Source organism: Athene noctua, chromosome 1 (genome assembly GCF_965140245.1).
Source record: "Athene noctua chromosome 1, bAthNoc1.hap1.1, whole genome shotgun sequence".
NCBI lineage: Eukaryota > Metazoa > Chordata > Aves > Strigiformes > Strigidae > Athene > Athene noctua.
The window spans coordinates 83706029-83729031 of record NC_134037.1 but is presented as its reverse complement, the minus strand read 5'-3'; the positions used below and the strand labels follow the sequence as shown (position 1 = coordinate 83729031).

At 39.2% G+C, this 23003-nt stretch overlaps 1 protein-coding gene across 1 annotated transcript in view; it reads right to left on the bottom strand.

Annotated features, from left to right (window-relative positions):
- DISC1 (DISC1 scaffold protein) overlaps window positions 1–23003 on the bottom strand; it is a 206155-nt gene that overhangs the window by 49736 nt on the left and 133416 nt on the right. The window lies entirely within an intron of this gene.

Sequence of the window (23003 nt, the reverse complement as noted above, 5' to 3'; positions counted from 1 at the left end):
ATTCCCTCCAGGAAAATGGAGGCTTTTAGAGGATAATAATTTTCATATTATGATAACTTTTTTCCCCCTCCCTAACAGCTGTTTGCCAACTCCAAGTCTAGTAGGACTGTTAAATCAGTTGGTCACTTTTAAACTCTTAACTCATTGTAAATCAATTAAATATATATTTTATATGAAGATGCATTCTAGAGAGCATCACTGTCTTCAAGGGCGAAGCTTGCTACATGGATCAAGTACCCTGTGAATTTACCCATCTATCTCCCCCTATCTTCCCTGCAATACAGTGCCTCCAAGCACAGCTTACACATATTTCTCATTTTTCTCTTTTATTTTTTGTATCTTTTTGTATTTCATGAAGTAGAATGCCACACACTAAAGACTAATCTGAAAACTCAGCATTAATCAAATGAGCTGTGCTGAAGCTGTGTTCATATACACACAGAGGAGTTCACTAACTGAAATCACTTAGGTAATACCATTAGCAGCAAACATCAGGGTCAATGTAACATTGCCTGCCTGCAAAGGTGGTGTTCACCTGGTCAGACAGCATTCACACATCACTGAAGCAGACTGCATCCTAATTGCAAATATAGGGCACATTTTGCGGTTGATTTACTTATTTACTTTTTGTGAGGTTTTTTGTTTATTTTACAAGAGAGTTTATCAGATTAGCATACCTCCCCTCCCCCCCCCCCAACCCACACAACAACAACAACAACAAAAACCCAAACCAAAAAAACCCTCACAAAACCCACCACAACCCTAGCACTCTGGAAAGCACCACAATTTTGTTCCTTAACATCTTTCATCCAAGTTCACCATCAGAACAGTTTCTGTACACAACACCTTGACCCAGCAGGATTCTAGAAGACTATATTGTATATAAACCGCATTCATTTATACATTTACAGACCCATCTCACCATTAGAAGAGTGGTGGCGAATGTTACGTAAAAGGTTATATAAGGATTTTTGCAATGGAAGTGGAGCCTAAATAAATTTCCTCAGCTTGTAGCAGTTCTGTAACAACTACAGTGCTTAGCGCAAGTTCTGTTTCCTTACCACACTTTTATTCCCACGCTTCTTGCAGAACTGTGGAGAGCCTGCAAGACTGCAAGTCCTCCTTTAATGACACACTACAGCTTTATATGAAATAGCACCACTTTTTCCAAACTCCCTATCCGTCAGTCCCCCATGTGCTGACCCAAGGTCCCATGCATGCTTTGATAGCACACAGCTTAAAGGTGTATGGCTGCTGTACTTCCCCTTCTCTTGCCATTGTCGTAATATTCTTCAACATGAGCTGTTACAACTCAGGGGCTTATTCTTTCAGATAACGAAGTCAGCAGATATTATTAATTTTTGGAGAGGGATGAGAAGAGGTAGAGAATCTGTTTCACACTCACTTTGTTTCTAACCGATATAGTGACTTCTTACGTTACATGAAAGATAAACCTTGCTTTCAATTTCTCCTGCTGTGCTTGTCACTTTTTAATTGGGTATGATCTTGATAGAGTAATTCGCACTTTCACAATTCAGTCCTGCCCCTACATGCAATTTTACAATGCCCTTGAAGCACACAGCTTAATATATCAGCATTATTCAATGACAAAAAGTAATGGACAAGAATACACCACTAGTCAAAAGTAGGTCAGTAAAAAGCTAACACTCATTTGGAAATCACCTCACATCACTAAACCCTACTCTCTCCTGTCAAATGCTTTAAGTACATTAAAAGAAATGCAAACTTTGCTGCTGAAAGAGAAAGCTCCCCAGACTAGCTTTGTCTCCTTGCCTTATTCTGCATGTAATTGGAAGAGCTGTGACCTGGAGATTTTGCTGGAAGGAAAACACCGCTTAAAAATCTGATGGAGGTTACAGCCCTCGTAACAAACTCCAAGCAGCACTGCAACAAATACAGAAATACTTTCAGCCTTTAGATCATCCATTTGAAATAGAAGACAAGAACAAATTAGCAGATTTTTTTTGGTTCTAATTTAATAAATCCATTCACCATCCCATCAAAGCAAAAAAATGCAAACAGGAAGCTGTGCATGCCTTCAGTCTTGCTAAGAAAGTACTAGATGACAGAGGGGGGGAAGAAAAAAAAAGTAATAACAATTTATGAGATTCTTTTCTGCATAAACATGCTTTATTTTACATTTAAGTGAATGGGATTGCTTTTTTCATCAGTTCTCTGGGGATTTACGTGTTTAGCTCATATTGGCCTTGAGGGGAGTTCTTAAAATAAAGAAGTATAAATACTCACAGAACATCAGACATCAGGGTATTTGCTAAGACTAAAAATAGACTTTCCTTGTGAAGCCTTAATTGAAGAAAAGTGATTCAGCATTTCTTTCTCTTATTTTATCATATATCTTTCTTCCTCCTTACAGCAGCAAAGTCTAGTCTTGGAATCAGTCCTGGTCAGCCAGAGCTGAGGGACAGCAGTGAGCTCCTGTGGTGGCCTTTTAGTTGCATAAATCTGCCATTTTAGAAGCTGCATAAATATCTTCCAATAATTAACCTACATAGTGTTATTTTAAAATAACATCACATCTTGTTGTTTCTCATCTGAAAGCAGTCCCAGTGGGGTAGTGCTATTTCTATTACTTACAATTACTTACAAATATCATTTGAGCCTGTATGTGAAGGTGTATCATCATTTTTATTCTTCAGTCTTGGACATCATAAATTGAGCATACAAAGACCTATGGACCACGATGTGTGCTTTGGATTCTATGACAAAGATTTTCAAAACCCTTCTAAAACTGAGTATCGGACTGGAGACACCTTGAACCCAGTGTCCACATGGAAGTTTTCAATGTGGATGCTTGACACCTCAGAAAAAAAAGTCTTTAAAATTAAATTAGATACCTTAAAAAAATTGGTAGCCAATATCACAGCAGTTTTTAATGGCTAGCCTACAGGTGTGTAGTTCTCTATCAGACACACCTTGAGTCCCAGAGATGCAATGTCCAAAGTTAATTTTTGCCTTCCACTCTGAAAGGCGCTTTTTTTTTTCCTTTTTTTTTTTTTTTTTCTTTTTGGGAGGGATGGGTGGACAGTAGGGGTGAACAGTGACACACATTTTTTACACAAAATTAAAGGCTGGAATGGCTGCTAGCAGATCTAGACTCAGCATGAAAAGAACTGCCAGATATTACCTGCCTGCACAACAAACCTGAAGCCTAGATGCAATTAGCCTCTCCAATCCACAAACATTACATTCCTTCTCAAATACTTTATTAGTCAGGTAGAGCAAAACTCCTGCTGGCTTCAATGACATTTTTGCCCATTTTAAGGATCTGGGATGAGATTTGGCTCTTAAGAACAATGTAAAAATAGAAGTAACTCCATGGACACACATTGATCCACGTGGGGTAAGCTCCGAGGGCAGAATTAGGTGTGAACAAGATTGCTTGCCCTGTCACTATTCTGTAGTTTTTGAATGTAGAAATTATTATTAAGAGAAAAGCAAAAGCAGAACATGATGAGTTGAAAATATTTAATCTTTTCTGTTGTGAAAGATGTGCTGCATTAATGTGTGAAGCTGAGGTCTGAAAAACTGCAGAATGGCTTTGAAATATTGAAAGGTTAGCTTGGTAAACCAGTCAAACTTCAGAGATGACACCTCAGCTGCTAAACTACATGTCAAGATGATTTATCAAGCCCCAGTAACAAGATTTTGGATTACAGAATGGTAAGGAATTTTGCATCATGCAGACAGACAGGGGAAAAACCCAAAGAACAAGCTCTGTGTAAAGAACAACAGCCTCTCTCCAGTGCATTATTCCCAGGAAACTCAAGCAGAAAGAACAGAAACAGCCAGGATTAAAGAGAGGAAAATAGGTGTCTTGAAAAAGACATGCAAATACTCCAGAAAAAGCTAACAGTCTGGGTTAAGTCAATCAACCAAATTCTGTACTGGTTCACTGACTGTCTTCCAGTAATAAAGTAAATGTCAAGATATGTAGTTATTATCTGTTTCTTCCAGCAATGTGGTTTGTTCTAAGGAATGTGCTAATCATCTAAACATCATTGCAGGACGGCATAAAGCTAGCCTGACGAAATTACGGCCACCAGAGATGAGGTGGCCAAAATTTAGGAAGATTATAGATTGGCTATTCTGTGACTAGGAAGACTACATAAAGATGAAGTGGCAAGACAAAAATTGGTAACAAACATCTATGAAATTAAATCCACACATTTAAAGACATAACCCAATCTTACTTGACTGAGTTGAAGATACTATCTGCCTAATTGGAGATGATTCGGCAACTCAACCACAAGACCTTTTCCTCCTTCTGAAAACAGCTGGCCTGCAGAAGAGGATACTGTCCTGCCACACAAATGTAAAGCTGTGCTTTGCAGTGACACACAAGCACAGCAGCTCTGCTAGGACTGAGCTGTGCATATTCAGCAGGGGTGCACTGTGCAGGGTTGCTAGACAGCCTCAATCCCTTTGGATGGAAGAGAGTCTGCAGGAACTGCTGGGTGATTTGGTAATGTTGATTTTATCATAATCCCATCCCACGAGAGGACAGGGGGCTTTCAGGAATCTATTGTCAAATGCCACTCCACTGCTTTCACAGCTGTCAGAGGGATGCTGTATGTTGCGTCTTGTCCATAGGAAGATTTCTGCCATCAGCTTCAGCTCTCTCTCCAGCACTAGATGGTCAACTGCTCTGATACCATAGGGTAACTCTTCTCATATATAAAACCAATTAAAGTTCTAGCTTAAGCATCACTGTCTTAAAATTCTTTGCTCACTCTTACATGTAAAATCTTATAGTATACTGCCACTTCATACCCTCAACCTTTGTAAAAATATGGGAAGTAATAAAAATATATGAAGAGTAATAAAGAAATACAAAATTGGCAGAACACAGGACAGCATAGCATTTTCCCACCTATGCTGCCCTGAAACAGGAAAGAGGAAAAGTACAGAGTGAACAGCAGATCTTCCTCAGGAAGTTCCCTCTGGGGTTGTTAATACAGAAGGTCTACTTTTAACTTTCTCTCAAACACGTAGGTACATCCTGAAGAGGAGGAAGCATACAGTCATGCTGGGAGTGGTGGGCATCACAATACCCAAGACACCAGCTTCGTCTCTTTAGGAGACCCAAGAAAGGCCAAGTACCAGCTCATTTGGGGAGATGGCAGTGTTTTACACATAGCAGAAGCAGGCAAAGAACCATGCTCCATCTGCTTTGTCCCTCTGCCTACAAGGCTCCCAACATACATACAGCTGACTTAATTTGTAGGCCTTGGTGCAACAACGAATTTGAGACTGCAATGAGTCAAGTGATACCTTGCCTTTGACATAAAAAATTACAGCTAAACATATACAGTATATAGAAAATACTGACTTTAACAGAGAGGCCATGTCCTGCCCTCAAGTTGGAGGTCAGGGAAGATAGAAGGTTTAAAAAACCTCTGCATGAACAGAAGTTTGACAAAGAAATAAACCTCTGTAATAGACCTTAAAAAAAGAAATGACAGGAGGTACCAGCAGCTCTGCCTATAACAACTTAGAATTCTGTCTCTCTGGGCATGGCACAAAAGGTTTGCAGAGCAGAAAAGCCAGGGGGAAACACACACCACCGTGCATAAAAAGGTACATTGAAAAACAGACATTCCCAGAATTTACCTCCTGAACATTCTTCACTGTATATGGTACTTCTCATCCAAAGAGACAGGTGACCCTTCAAGTTCTGTGATGATTAAATTGCCTAAATTGAAGAGAATTACCATACTTTCACAGGGTTTCTAAGCTTCTTTAAGATTTCTGTAAAATCTGGTGAGCCTGACACAGTAATTCCTCCCGTGCTACACGTGGGAGACAGCAGGGGGAAGGAAGCAAATGACTTTCTAAATACTTTCAGTAAATAATCTACCTTTTAAAAAAAAATCAGCTGAAATCTTACAATTTTTTTATTAAGCAGTATCATAGCAAGCATACTGCTTCTAAATTAAAAGGGCACTAAGGGAAATGTCGGCCCAGCAGTGACCAGAGCACTGAACTTACAGGACAACAGACCTGCCTTGATGCTTTAAGAAGCTATATAAAGTGTAGGGAGGGTTATAAAGTGATTAGTGCAAGACCATCCACCTGTCCAGTCACTGGTCAAGGATCAGCCTGCAGGCCTTCCAACTTAAAACTTCTCTCCTGCACATACCAACTCTGCAGTATCCACAGGCCAGGTGCAGATCCCCTATTACAGGTTTGGTTACTTTTCCACGAGTGATTCAAAAGCTACAAATGTTTAGGGTGCATGAAATAGAGCTTTAAATTGGCTGCAGATGTTAAGAAAACCATTCCTACTACTTCATGTGCTTGGTACCGGATGGCAGTGTTCTCACTGCAGGGAAATCTGAACTCAAATCCAACCTCTCTCTGCTTTACACTGCTGACATAAGCCAGCTTCTCCCAGAAATGTTTTATTCATTACAAACAGGTTTTATTGTATTTAAAATTAGTTAAGACATGGAACCATGCACAATTTTTTTGCTCCAGAATGGCTGCACAGCACCGCTTCTGGAGATGGAGGACTGAGATATGCTGGAGATATGGACTGAGAACATCCTTAGGGGATGAAGGCTCCTAATTCTCCTACAGGCAAGGGCAAGGGTTGAGTCATACTCTCCCATCCCATCACATGGATAGGATTCTCTTGTTTTGCTAGATTCTCTGCAGCCATCCAAGTCACTATGTACCTTAGGATTGATAGTATCATATCCTTTCCAAAAACCATGAGGAAAGTTTCCTTTCACTTTCCATTCCTATTTCCCTTCCATTCTTCACTGAATAATTGGGGAGAAATGAAGGGGAAGGCTGAGGGAGAGAGAGTAATCTGCTTATATTTTCTTCATGTTTTTTCTTACCTGGTTTTCCTCTCTGCCTGTTCGCAACCTATTGCTTTAATCCTCTGCTGACCATCTGTTCAGACACCACCACCGCACCCCCCCAAAAAACCCCGTTTTCTTTTTTCTCATTTCTCCTTGCAAAGCAAAGCCTGAACATCAAGGAGAGACATGTGTCCAGCTTGACCTCTGAGACTGTCAGCAGTCACAAGAGATCATCTGGAAACCATTAAACAAGCTAACAAGGCAACCAGACTTGACATGTGCATAGGCATCAAAAGAGTTTAGACTTCTTACTTGAATTGCCACAAGTTTTTCCTGAAAGTAAGATTTATGTTAACACTGTTAGGTAAAACAAAAAGACCCAGAATTAACCATTTTATACAGCTATCCAAGACAAATAGCAAAGAAAAATTATGCTTTATGCAGGGGCTAAGCTCCATGACAGTAACTGACAACATCTAATGCCTATATTATGAAAAGGAGGAACAGTTCAAATTTTTTTGTCTGAGGAGACAAACTTTAAGACAAATGAAATCTTGATTCAGTTTTGGGCTTAACAGGATACCTTATGGCTAACAAGGCGACATCGTCAGAGGTGGTTCAGCAACATCAAGGCTTCTAAAATACACAGTAGATAGCTAGTTTAATTTCTCCCACGGTGGTTGTTCTGCTGAACTTTCAAGCATTCAGTATTAAACCTAATGTTTTAGTCCCTGAATTGCAACCAAAAAATGATATTAAATGAGTAACCCATTCTGGCTTTTCAATTTAAGGTCACAAAGGGAAGGTGGTCAAAGACTTCTTTAAATCATTCTAACCCCTCCAGAAATTTTATTCCAAAAGGACTTTACAAAATTTCATGCTACTCTTAATATTGCTAATTATCTTTTCTCCAGCTCAACATGTTGGCTAGTCAGGCTATACAAATTAGCAAGAACCCAGGCACCTAGAAAGACAGCCCTCATGCAGAGGATAAAATACATTTTATACTTCAACAAATATAATTATTTAACGCATAAGATGTTTGTGCTCAAAACTTCTTTATGGAACACAAACACAGCACCACAGCACAGCCAAAAAAAATAAATTAGAATTTGCTCCCAAATGCTGCCATATAATCTGGCTACTAAAAGAGATGAAAGGGAGAGATGAGTACAAGCATAAGAGCTTTGAAGTCAACAAAAAAGAAAAGAAGTGTTAAAAAAAGGCCAATGTTACCACTGACAAAGGAAAATGACAAACACTTATCTTCACTCCAGTAGAACAAATGGCTGCTAAGGCATCAGTCCTTCAGATTATTTTAAAGAAAGCAAAGCGGAGCTCAAAGGTATATACCAAAGGTTAGAAGTAATACAAATTGCGATAGCATTGAGAAAGGGGAATATTCAGCATTGCAAGCTATTTTTTAACAACCTTGAAATGACATCAAATAAAGCAGTGACTTTCTGTACCAATGCTTATAAATGATAACTGCAAATAGCTCTAACTTGCGTTTTTGCACTGCTCTTCTCTCCAAGGATCTAGAACAGGTCTTCAAACTATAGAGAAGCAGCAATTTCTCTTTTAAAAAATAGCTGACAATGAGCAGCGATATAGAGAAGCAAAGTGTCCCACATAGACCAATACATTGCAGTTTTCAGAAACCCTTTGTAAACTACTTGGTCACTGTTGGCTATACCAGGCATTTTTTTCTGCAATGCAATTACAGGGCTTCTAAACAAGAAAAAATGTGAAGCTGCACAGCACAGAGGCTGAAATAGAGCCTGTTCTGTAGTCATTCCAGAAATAAGGAATAAAGCAGATAGCCTTAATATGTAACTTTCCTTAATCCCTAATAATCTTTGCCCTGGATGCTGCTGCCTCCTCCTCCTGGCATTATGCAACCTGCACCCAACTGCTTATGAGTTTCGTTAAACACATTGGTAATATTTGGTTATACTTGACATATCAATATAAACATGATGCTTTTGACCATGAACATGCAGTGATGCCTTAAAAGCCTCTACGCTACTAATATACAAAGCTAGAACAGAGATTTACAAAACGTAATTGGAAAAACCACAGCAGCTGAGCAAAACAGATGTAGCTACAAGAATGTATGTGTACAAGTGTTCATACTAATCCTGAGCACCCAAAAGGGCAGTCACAGACACAAGTGCACACTGTTGAGTGGGCATCCTCTGAGCAGCTTTCAAGACAGGATCATTAATTTAACTGGCAGATTTTAAAACATTGCTTACAACATAAAATCTTTATTAGCTTTCTTGTTAACTTCCAAATACAAAACTCTGCTAGACATCTTGAAAGCAACATCTTTAATATCTCTAAACTAAGGTGGTGACAGTGAAGGCATAAGATTTCCCTTAAGATGATAAAGTACATTTTATAAATGAGATACACACACTACTTCCAACTGCACAATAAACAAGGGATTCCAATGACATTCCAAAGGAAGACAAAACCTACTACATTGCAGATTACCATGTAATTTCCACCTTTGTTACTCTGTATTTCATCTCTTTTTTTCCTCAATGCCCTCTTCTGTCACCAGAGTCAGACATAAATCTGCATCTTTCCCTTGTCTGGATAAACTATGAAATATTTGAGCTCCCTGTAACCTTTTTTTGGCTAAAAAAGAGACTTAATTTATACTTTGCTTAGAGAGATGATGACAAAATCAGCCTTATTACTAGTTCAAAATCACTTTCTAGATTGAAGCAGACAGTTTCAGCATCAATAGAAAAATCTTTTATTTGAATTAAACCCTAAGACCTCTGTTTGACAATGTCCATAAAAGGAGGGAATTAAAGACCTCGCCCTTCACATGGAGTGTCAGCACTGCTATATTGTAAGTAGGATGAGTGGATTCATTCTTCAAAGCAGCACAATGCTTTAATGCAGTGGCTTCTTTTATATATATATATATATATATATTTTTTTTTTTTAACTGAAAAGAACCATTTCTGGTGGAGCTGATGCTTTTTCTTGACTTTTGACTACGATTTTCTTTCTTGTACATTTTGTCTGCCATATGACCCTAGCTGTCTCCCTCCCTGACTCCTAAGTCTACATTGTTTGTGTCTCATTTTCTTTTCCATTCTTCTTTTTTCTTTCCACTCCTCTGCCTTTCAAATTCCTCTTTTTCAGTTCTTGTCAACTTTGCTATTTCATTTAAGCTGTAAATCATTCATTACCACAGGGAATTTTACTTTTGGTTTTGCCCTCCATACCAAACTTGCCGTGCTTAAGTTACTGCCAGAAAAGAAAAGTTCTAGCACAATCTAATAAGGACTCCCAAGCTGGTAGTTTGTGGACTCTTTACTGGTCATTCTGGTGATGTTGAAATAATTTCCCAGTGACTGATGTAGACTCCTTCTACAGTAGCTTAATTTACCATTTTCTAATAGAAAATGTTCCTTAGGTATGAATTCACATGCTTATTGATCTAATCTTCATGACCAAATTATTTTTTGAGTGGCTCCTGGGAAGTTTTAATTTCTGAAGTTTTGAAGACATGAGCTAGAAGTCTAACTCTGGTAAAAGTCGAGGTCCATGTCTTCAGGACATCCCAAAACCCACAGCAAGAGCAGTATTATGAGGCTGCTCCAAAAGGTACAGAATTAGGATTTTATGATTCCTCTCTCAACCTTCTCTCCTCACTAAGGTGCAAGAGCAGCAGTAACTCTTACTTCTTCTGGCCAGGAGAAACTAATTAGCTCTTCAGACAACATCCACCCGTTTCTCTTCACTCCTTCATGGAAAAGGTAGCCAAGTAGATGGAATTGTCTCGTAAGCCACCAGCTGAACCACACCAAATTTGATCTGCCATGCCTAGGGAATGAAATTTTCCACCAGTCCCACAGCCTGAACACAGAGGGCATTTCCTGCTCAGGTATCCTGTCTAATTATTGGGCAGTTAACAGTTTAAGAGAGACAATCTGCCCAGGAACAGACCAGAGTAGTGCCAGAAAGAGAAGTAGATCAAGTCAAATAGGGGAAAAAAAAGTAATAATGAAGATCAGGTTGGAAAGTGCTGCTGGAAGAACTGAGCCCAAGGGGAACTCCATTGGTCTCAGATGGTCTGCAGCTGATAAGCACATAATAGCCCACTTCCTAGGGCATTGTTCAAGTCTGAGTAGAGCCAAGTGCTACAGAGCACCAGACTGGACAATATTTTTTTCAACTGAGCTACTACCTCTTTGCTTGGCTGACCGACTGATATGTCAGTTGAACAGTCAGAGATGGCTTGCCTGGCTTTACCCCCACCCCAGTTGATTTCAAAGGTTGGGCCAAAACGCCCACAGTCTAATAGAAGCAGACTTGTACCAGCTTGTACATTTATGCAAAGTTGAAGAACATTCAACAGTTTTCTGAACTTTAAGGTCTCCCATAGATTTTGCTGCTCACACCAGGTAAAGTTGTAGAAATGAGAAACGCTTACACAGCAATACTTCCTCAGTGTTGGACGGCAAGAGACTTTTTCAAAGTGCTGTTTATGCATTTTAGCTGTGAAACTTCCAGTGATATCAGTAGGAGTCACACAGCTAAATCCCCAAGCAACACTTTTGGAAGATGACTTATATTTAAAGGAGGATTAGAAGAAAATACTTCTTACACTATTTTCCATGTAACATTATCAGTCTTAAATTCAGAGAAGTATGGAATCATTTGGGGGAAATACACGATTCACTGGGTATCAATTTTTCCATCCAATTAGGTTGGGCAGCTATGCTGAGTGTTTAACACATACCCATGCTTCCCCCTCCCTTTCCACAGAGTGTATATATTAAACACAAGTTAAGACTTCTGGGTTTTCAACTTTGTTGATTTTTACATTCCTTTTGGGATTTAAAGTACTATTTTGTTTAATTATTTTTCCTCTACTCATCCACAGTATAGAATGACAGCAATAATGAGCTCAGAATCATTGTACAAATCCCAGTAGGAACCATTCGTAGTTTGCTAATAGGACATTATATTTGCATTACCAAGTTCAGTTCAAAGCACATTGTGTAAATTAGCTCTGAGAGTTAGGACCACAAATCTAAAACCAGAACATCAGGTCAATTAGCACAGCTCTAAAGCACATTAGTTTGGGTGAAAACATAAGGGGTATGATTAAAATTCTAGGAAATCCTCTCCCTTCTTGGGCTAAGCGCCTCTCAAAAGAAATCTGGTTTTGTCTCTGGGAGAAACCACAATGCCTTATCTCACAGCAGTGTGGACTGATGTTGGTGACCCCAATACCTGATAAGCAATACTAGCCTGTTCTAAAGAGGGGGCAAAATTAAGTTGCAGGAGATGTGGAAATCCTCAGAACCCCATAGAGACATTGTCTTCCCCATCCAAATTAAAAAGGTGAGTATGAAGAAGACTTGGAGGATCTGGGAATTTAACACAGAATATATTGCTTACGAGAAAATGCAACTAACACAGAAAAGCTATTTAGTTTCTACCACAAGAGATAAACCTAGCACTGCCAAGCCCACAGCCACAGACCAAAACGTCACAGTTTAATAATGAAGAGAGGACACCCACAACAAATTACGGCAGGGAGTTCCCAGTAACAAGTACTGTAGGACTACTTACCTTTTGGACAAATAGCATACATATATATATATACACACACAACTGTGGAAGTAGTTAATGAACTTAATGAACTTCAGAGACCACGTACAGCATCTTTGGATCAAACTTCTGTAACAGAAGCATATAGACACAACAGGAGAAGGGCTATCCTAATGAAGTTCTACCTCAGGACCTCAACTCTGAGGAAGCCAAAGGATGTCAGATAAAAATAAAAGAAAGGGCCAAGGGATACTATTTTGGTCAAGCCAGTTGATTGGTCTAAACCCTCTAGTCCATTCAGATCAGTCTTATCAAGCCATCAAGTCAGAGGCCATACCTCTGAACAGCCAAAGATGACCTTAAAATAAATTCCTTGGATCATTTTGTGGTTAGCTTCTGAAATTTTACCTGAACAACTGCCTCATAAAGCTGCTTATTCTGTAAATGCTGACCCATAACACATCATTATTCTCTGCAGAAATATACTTGAAATAACAGCTAGGTGACTTCACAGATTAAATAATTTTAAACCAAATGATGGGATTTCAGATTACACCACAGAAACCATTCAATAGACAGGTTTCATAGTTGACTGCATAAAAATGGTCATTCCTCATATACTAAAATGGCTATAACTGTGTCACAGAGGAGGATTTAATTATTAATAATTACTTTTTTTGTACTGCATACACACCTGTTTGACAACTGCCTAATGGGTCTATAGGGGTTGAACTTACCAAAGCTTCTGACAAGCCCTGGAAGATATATGCAGAACCAGGTAGAAAGGTATAAAAAAAAGAGATACTGGAGAAGTAATTTGGATGTTTGAGTCCAGTACGTCTGCAAAATGTTTCCAGGTCCATGAACATGACCAGCTACATAGCTGTAACCTCCTCGTGGATGAAGTGGTGAGAATAAAAGGATTTGACTATTTGAGACACTGGGCATGCTTCTGGGTAAAAACCAGCACATAAATACATAACAGATTCCACCCTACCTGCAATGCAAACTGATGTGTGAAACATAAAATAGGCTTTTAGTGCATTATAAATAGCTGGCAAGGACTTACGAATACTCATCTGGGTAAAAAATGCTTTATAAGGAAGACAGTAACACATGAAAGATCAGAAACCATATGTAAATTGGAAGAAAATTAATATATTGTCAGAATGCCAAGAAAAAAAAAGGCATATTTCAGAAAGCAAGCACTATAAGATGCTTACTATTGCATGAAAACTCAGCAGCAAAACAGATGAGCTAGAGTGCCCAGCAAAGTAAAAGCTATTTGGTATAATAAGTGCTTCTGAAACCAGGTAGAGTAACACAAATCAATAGACTGCTTATTATATCTACCTATTCAGTAGCACAGGAAGGCTTAGATTAGCCTTAGAAGGATTAGGTTACAAGCACAAATGAATTTGCAGAGGCAAGGAAGCAACATATTATTGCAAGATGCAATAGGATCTACTGTGAAGAAAATTCTGTCTTTAAAGGACTATTCAGCTGAATTTGAATTCTCCAATTTTTTTTTAAAATCAGCTCATGAGTTATTTTCTTTCCTTATTTCAAATACAGCTGTTCACTGCAATTCGCCGTTCTTTTCTATTGGGTTCTTGATGGCTAATGTTTCTTTGGTCATATTTTATATCTATTAAAGAGGCAGAGAAACTGCCAAATATTTTATTCTGGGAGAAAAAAAATTTAAAATTCTGTCATTCTGCATTTCTATAACCCCAAAGAAACATCAATTAAAAGTTTCTCTTTAACATATTCAGACGGGCAAATGTATGGGAATTTGTGTCAGACTTTTCTTCAAGATGCATCCACTCAGGGTCAGGGCAAGCACAGAGGGGGAATAAAGCTTCTCTGCTTTCCCGGTGTTTCACATGAGACTGTCAGTCTGCTATCACTTCCCTAATGAGTGGCGTAACTATTATTCTTAATTGTGCATTATGACAATTTTCAGCATTTTAAAAACTAAATTACTCAAAGAGAAAGGAGATGTCCGAAGGGAAACCATTTCCTAAGAAAATACATTTGAGCACTAGCAATTAAATACTCACTTTTGAGAAAGTTATGAGGCAGAATTGCTTAATAATGATTCATTTCAAATGATCCCAGAGAACCTCAGATTTAGGGGTTTTTTAATAGCTTCATTCTCCTTGGCCTTCCCCAGAAGATATTTAAACAGGGCACAACACTGCAATCAGCAGCAGGAAGCAAGCACTGCTTCACTAAACCAAAATGGAGCATGTCAGCAAAGGAAGATACAGCTGCCTAACCTTGATTTCTGACATTGCATCTTTGCTCAAAATATATTATTGTGGGAAGTTCTGTGGCATTTGGACAGCTACAATTCTTTGAAAAGCATTAACTTATTGACGTTTTCATTTTTTTTTTTTTAACAGTGTTTTGAATACTTGTTCTCCCTTCAAATCAGACAATCTATAAGAGTTATTGGCCAGCTGAACTGGTCAAACAGACAACAGGGAGCCAGGTACGGTAATTTCAGAAAACTCTGACACTTCCACTCCCACTGCCTGAAGTTATCACCTCTTCCTCCTGGGGTTCTTAACGATTTCTTAAAACCCACCTTCTATGGTTTGAGAAGCTCTCCTCAAAACTTTTTCCATCCTGCCTTCAAGTTACAACTGTAGTCATCCATTTTCTACTTGGAAAACAGGAATTTCTCGTTCATGAAGGTTCAGGACCAGGAGTGCATTATGCAGCTGGCACCCGAGGGGATGGTCTCCAGCTGGGAGCACCCTGGCAAGACTCGAGCCCTACAGAGAGTGAACAGTGCCATCTCCTGACTCACTGCCCTGAGTTCCTGGGGCACGCCAGCCTTCTGGAGTCAGTCAGGCATATAAACATTTACCCAGATTCAGATGGCAGGACAGACCTGCCGAGCTTGCACGGTGCAAGGATGGGCGGAGAGGAAGACAAAATGAAGGAGAATGGAAAGAAACCCTTCTGTAACAGTTTCTGTCACCCCACCATAAAAATCACCTTGTAGTTTAGTAAGAATCATCTTTGATTAACCTTTTACCTCCTGGCCTCCTTAGCTAAGAAATGAGCAACAAAGGCATTAAATGACATTGGATTGCCTGTATTTGATTTGTCCTGTTTTGAGATTTCATCAATTCTGAAAGGTGTTGATGTAAGCTGCTTTCTACCAGAGCACAGGAAATACAAAAAAGATTTAGATTTAACTCATCTCATACATAGCAAAAATTAAAGTCATTATCCTGCTTTGTCAATTATTTGAAGTATATTTGGTTTTTTGACCTAGACTGTCCGAGAAACAGACACTACAGTTTCAGTGTTTACCTGTAGCGCATCTTTTATTTACAGTGATTTCTAGGAAATTAATGCTACTCTTAAGCACATTTTTATGATGGACTTCAGTTTTCCCTGAGGGCAATTTCATCCTGAGAAACAACACAATAATGCAAAGGTTCTTTAGACAGAGAAAAAAATATACAGGCACCCTAATAGGCTATAAATCCTTCCCACAAACTTCTGCTGGTTTTTTAAGACTCTTAAATTATCTCTGGTGTTGTGGATTGGGTAATCATGGCATCCCAGATGTGGGGGAAAGGACCAGATGGACAACAGAGAAAAAAATCCTTCACTGTTCAAAAAAAAAAAAAAAAATCATCTATTTCAGGAAAAAACTTCTTAGAAAAAGCACGGAGGCACCAATGTACTTCAGCTACCACAATGGGAATTCAGCTGATGGGAACCACAACTATTTCAAGATCAAGGACCTTCAGAGTAAAGTGACAGCTTGTATGTCTGGACTGTATTTAAACGCAAATCTCAGCCTCTTGTGCTTTGTCTACTGCAATTGCTGAAACAACATTTCTCATTTTTGCCTAAAACAGTGAGCAGATGAAGTGTCTTCTGGACTAGCCAAGATAGTTAATAGAAGACCGCTTTGGGAATTTTCTCCTGGCAAAAAGAGAGCAGCTCTCAGACTACTGAGGCTTCTGCCCAGCATCAGATGATCCCTACCCAGCAGCCTCCAAATGATGGCTGCATGTCACCTACTCCACGAGGAAGTTCCTGTGCCAAGGAACTGCTCAGCATCCTGCCTTTAAATGAGCATCATTCACTGTTCGATCCAAAAAACCTAAGTGATGTTCTTCATGGAGAGAGAAACTGTTTCACCATTTCAGTTACATGAACAGACCCAGAAAGACATGGGTAGCAGAGACAGGAGCTGATTCCAAGCATTCAGCTGCTCAGTTCGTTGCTCCAAACTGTACAGACCCACAGCCTAAGTCTGTTAAGGCTATTTCTGCAGTTTCACTTCTAAAAGCAGTTTACCAAGGTGAAACTAAATCCCACCCCTCAGCTGTAAAGAAGGATACACTGCATCCTGCCAATGCACATTTCACCACAGGTGATGGGCCAGATCACCATGTCACCTGAAGGACCAAAATGATTCAGAAGCTTGGTAGGGATACCCTCAATACCAGAAACAGTTAGTGTTCAGGGAGACTGCTTTCCAGCCTCCTGCACAGGGATACACCACACCTCACCAAAGGAGACCAAAGACATGCCAACAGTTTGTGGAGGACAGGGCGCCCTAAGTGGCAGGTCTGCCAACCGTTTGTGATTGACAATGCCTACCAAGGGGGCTCTCAAACTCTCCTCAAAGGAAGACTGTAACTTGCAGAGGTCAAAGCAAAAAGTTAATCGGCTGGTATGTTCCACAGAAACAAACTCTCACTCCTCTCATCCTCTCAGCAGGGCTCTGCTTCTGATCTGCTTTTTTCCTCTTTTCTTTTCCACTTCCATTCACCCTTCTTCAAAAGACTGTTAACAAAGGTATTTCATCTATCTGCAGTCACAGCTTTAAGTATCTGCATCAACTGTCTACGTTCCTATAGTGTCAGCATTCACCTTAATCCAGAAACCACACGCAGAACATTTGCAGCTAAGGTGGGCTGGTAGGGAAGGCTGCCTTAGGGGAAGGAGGTATGTCAAGGCCTGTCATAACACAGGAACTGCTGCAGAGACAAGGGTTAGGAGGTACCGGGGGCTTAATTTTGAAACTGATAGATAGCTATTGGAAGAGAAAGGGGAAGACAGCAAAACAGAAATGGGAAAACCCCCCAGCACAAAACAAACTTCCCGGTCTGGTTTGCATGGACATTAAGGACTCTGTGTCTTTGAAAGAATAGCCAATATAAGTAATTTCAGCAAAATCCTGGTTTAGCTGCATTATTTAATATGCTTCCAGCTCAACCCTACTATCCCCCCACATATTTAAAAGGCCAACACATACAAAGACCAATCTCAATGTGAACAGCTGTTTCTAGTGCTGCATCAGCACAATTCATCACAGGCAAGTTAGTTTCCATAGGGCATAACAGGCAACACTCAGTCCAAGAACAAGTCAAATGATATTTCAGTTCAATGCTTTTGTTTAGATTTCTTCCTATTGCTATCATTTTTCACATGTCCCTTTATAATTTTAGCAGAAATTCCTCCACCCCCAAGCACAATGTTTTGAGACTTTCTAATAGAATTAATAAAAAAGAGATCCCTCAAAAAGCCCTTGAAAAACTTACTCCTTTCCTGATCAGCTTTAGCTAAGTTGAAATATTTATTGTTTTATCACTGGAATGAAGAGATAAGAAGAAAAACATAACGTCCTCAAGAATCAATGCAACACAAAACACAAAGAGCAGTGGGGACCCACCTTAGCAAAATCAAGTGTCTTCACAACTGACTTCCCTTAAAAATACCAAAATCTTTAAAAAAAACCCACAAACCAAGTCTGAGATACAAGCTTCAAGCACTTCTATGTTATCTAGGTGTGATATTCCTCACGAGAGACAGAAAGCCCCCTCCTTCCAGAGAAGGCATATGCACACTTGGAGAAATTAAGAAAAAAATCACTTATCCCATTACTCACCCTGACATTCATTTTTAGTAATTTCAGTTACAAATTCTCTCAATGACAGTGTTCCACTATGAACCCTTTTTCCTGGTCATCTGCTGAGATCTGACCTCCAGCTCTTGGGGAGTAAAACTGCAACTCCAAGACCTCCCTTTAATTGCTCTTCCTGAGCAATTAAACCTTGTCTCCAATAATAATGGTTTTTGAGTTCAACAACCTCCCATAGCATTCGTGATGTTACTAAAGCTCTGCTTCAAAATAGCTCCAAAACATCAGCATACTGCATAAAAATAATGACAATTAAAGACAGCATCCTTTCTAAATTGTTGTCAGGAACAAGGAATAAAACTGAATTTCTAAAGAAACAAAATCTTTTCATTCTGGGATTTAAAAGGAGTCTTCTCTTCTCTTCCATGAAGATTGTATCATTTTGACAGAGAACACCAGAACAAATTACCGATGGGGTGAGGCATTGCAGATTGAATCAAAGAGTTCAAATAGATAGTGCTCACAATACTGCCACTGGAAAAAAGAAGCAGAAATCTCTTTGCCTCAATCACAGATCCTTTGTCCACCTGCATAAAACTCCCAGAGTCTGGAAGCCTACTGCTTCAACTCCTGATGAGCATTCATGGTTCACAGTAGGTAACTGGCACAAGAAGATGTAACAAGGATAGAGCAAGGGGTCAGAGGGTTGAACTCCTCCTAATGACAACCCGTGTGGAAGGCAAAGTCAAATACAAAATGAAGTGGTTCTGGGCCTCAACTGGAACACAAGGAAACAGTTCAAATGAGATAGCAAAGATATGGCAATAGTTTTCTTGCATAATACCCTTCATGTTACTCTCATACAAGTAATCATAAGATAGATTTATGTTCATAATAATTTTAAGAAGTAGGAAGTCACCATTTTCTTTACTGAATAACACTGTTCTCTGATGAAACTGAAAAATGTATGAGTCTCAGTACCATTAATCTGTTTTTTTGAAAGAAAAGCACTATTTTATTAATATTACCTTTACTTACAGATGTGTTTTAAATTAAGCAATAAAACACAAAACATGAAGATAAAATTATGCTAGTGTCGTTCAAATATAAATGATTTTTCCACTTAAATGTTTTAGAAGCATCCAGAAAAAGTACAAAGAAAAAATTTCAGGTCAAGTGAGGACAACTTTATGCTTCTTGCTGATAAACAAGCCTTTGCACATATTGCCTCAGAATGTGTTTTATTTAGTTAACACAAACAGCTTTGGTATGGGAATTAGGGACAAAAATCATTGCTTGCTAATCATAGAATAGTTTGGGTTGGAAGGGACCTTAAAGATCATCTAGCTCCAACCCCCCTGCCATGTGCAGGGACACCTTCCACTAGACCAGGTTGCTCAAAGCCCCGTCCAGCCTGGCCTGAACACTGCCAGGGAGGGGGCGGCCACAGCTTCTCTGGGCAACCTGTTCCAATGCCTCACTTTACCCTCCCAGTGAAGAACTGCTTCCTTACATCTAATCTAAATCTACCCTCTTTCAGTTTAAAACTGTTACCCCTCATCCTATCACTACATTCCCTGATGAAGAGTCCCTCCCCACCTTCCCTGTAGCCCCCTTTAGGTACTGGGAGGCTGCTATAAGGTCTCCCAGAGCCTTCTCTTCTCCAGGCTGAACAACCCCAACTCTCAGCCTGTCCTCACAGGGGAGGTGCTCCAGCCTCCTGATCATCTTTGTGACCTCCTCTGGACTTGCTCCACCAGGTCCCTGTCCTTTTTATGTTGAGGGCCCCAAAGCTGAATGCAGTACTCTTGCTTGTTTTCAATTGAGATAAACTAAAAACTGTGATGGGAAGTTTCAAAACAGTACCATTTTCTTGTAGGAAACATATCCGTTTCCATCTAAAAATAATCTTGAAGTTGCACTTAAGCAAGGAGTATTTAATAAAGTTTTTTAGAGACCACATTTTAAAGAAAAAATAACATGCTTTGAGAGTACAGACACACACACAAATAATATCATGGTAATGATTCAAAAGTAAGGCTACTTCAAAAAAGCTAGATTATTCTTCAAGAAAATAAGTAGTATATCAATCAGATTTTCTCATCCTAATTGAGTCATTCACTGTTCTGGACACTATTAATAAATCAGTTTAGCCCAACAGCAGAGGTACATCAATCCGAATTAAATATTTCTGTGAGTTCAAATCACCTTGTCCAGACTCATGCTACTCCAGACTTCAAACACAGGAAAAAGCTTCCAAAAAAAGAAGTCTCACCAATTCAAAAACAGCACTGCAGGGATTTCAGGTTTTAAGGAAATGACAGTTCCTTCTGTATAGTCCTAGAGCCATGAGACTGGGATAAGCATGGTGTTAACCCATGTGATTTCTGACACCATATGCAATGTTGACGTCGCTTGACCTCAAGATATCAGGCTGGAGATGGGGGGGTCAGAAATGGCATTTACATCTTTGTAACAGACTGACTGTGATAAGAAGACAGCGTGAAGGACAGCATACATCTCTCACCAAGATGAACTATTTCATTAGCCTGCGGTCGGAGGCCAAGGTGAGCTGGTTGGTTCTGCTGACCTCAGACATACAAACTGCTCTGAGCACTGTTGGTAGATGCTATCCTCAATCCTTCACCAGCATAAGAGAAATGGATCACCATGGTACATTCACATCTAGGACACAGGAAAAAGGAAATGAGAGGCCTGACTTACATACCTCTGGAAGGCAAAGAAAGTGGACGAAATGTGACAATACCTGCTATACCTGGTGAGGAACCACCTGACTTCACACAGGTTTTTACCAAAGAGAAGAGTAATAAGAGCTTTATTTTTGCGGTTACAGTTGTGATTGCAAATGATTATGCCAGCACAGTGTTTTGAATCAGAAGCACAATATTGCATACCAAGTGTTCTCCAATCACAGCATTTAGAGATAAAACAGGGTTTGTTTTAATGCTACCCTTTAATACCAGAAAGAAAATGCTACACTTTTCCAAAGTAAAAAATGGGTCCTGACAGAGTAAAAGATGGAATAAACCAATACAGGCAGCATACAGATGAAGTAATTTTGTTGTTAAACATTGGTTGCCTGGAAAAATGTACAACTGTATTTTTGAAATATAGATTTAAAGTCAGTATCAAAAGAAAATCAGAATTTCCAGTTCACTGTTTTAGAGCCCTCATAATCCTCTAGTCCTAGTCAAGATACAAAATGTGAGCTCTTTTCTTGCTATGTTACAGTAATGAATGTAGTTTTGTAGTTACTGTACTGAATGCAGTTTTGAAGCATTCACTGTATGCTATAAGAATCTAAGCAGAAGGTAAAACTGGACAAAGAAACCAACCACTGTTATCATGCAACACCTCAGAGCTAAGCAAAGACCTTCCTCCTGCAACTGAAATTAAAGCATCTCTCTCCCTTATTGGTGATCCTCATACTAAAAAAGAATCGTCTCAGTTTATCAGTGTGTAAGAATGCTGGGGAGGTTTTTACTTGCACTATACACTTCTCCGTTATTCAGTTCTTCTGAATCCTAATATTGGCTGAAGGAGATCCAATTAGTATAAAATTCAAATTTATTTCTTTGTAATTATACAGGCCATAAAATCCATTGCTTTCAGGCACACTTTTACACATGCATGAGTGAAGTGCTATCACTCCACCCTCCTTACAGTTCCTTTTCCTTATAGTTGTGGTATCACTGGCCAAGCTACAAAAGCTGAATTTTCACTAAATTGTAAGACAATTCTCATTTCTTCAGAAAAGGAGCTCTATAGTTTTAGTTCAGTTATAATAATTATTATGCAAATCCCTCAACTCTGCATGGTTACCCAGCCTTAGAACTCATTACAGATTCATTAGAAACACAGTTGCTCCATCCTCTCTTTCAGATACTTTGAAATTTAATAATTACCATGAACTAGGGAATAATGTTGCTATATGAACATTATACTCATCACAAAGCTTTTGTGCCAAGCAACATGAACTGACCACCTGATGGAGCAGAAGGAGAAAGAAAACCAAAGAGCTGCTTGACACAGGATTCTTTCATGCTTAATTTGTTATTAATCATACTTCGATTATAGTCACTGTTGCGGGTTGTTTAAAAACATTGAAAAAACTGCTTATTTGAAAAAAATAGCCTGCATTATTTTCCAAGTAATTCCCACTCTGTTCACACATTTTACCAAAAATATTAAGAGAGAAATTAATTACTCTTCACAGAACTGGAGTGTCAGACTAATGTTTGAGGTTTTTTTAAAATAAGAAGACAGTAAGCCAATTGATGGTGAGAGGGCAGACAGCCTGAGACAGGGCAACATCAGCAGCTGTGTTAGTTACTTCTCTAAGGGGTGCAGATGCTGAGGTGAGGGAAGCAACCAGGATACAGGACTGACAAGATGAAATGCAGGACTAGAACATTGTGCCTTGAGTTATGGAAATAAGAATTATGTACTAGCCTAAACAAACAGGAAGTACCTCCAAGATCTTTAAGCACAAAAGGAAACTGCAAAGACATCTCAAAAGTATAAAAAGTTATAATTTGGGTGCTCTTATACTGTTTAAATCTGGAGAAGTACCAAGTTTCATTATTTTTAGGTTATTACTGACTATTAACATTATTGCATGCAGCAACAGTTAAATCTCAAAG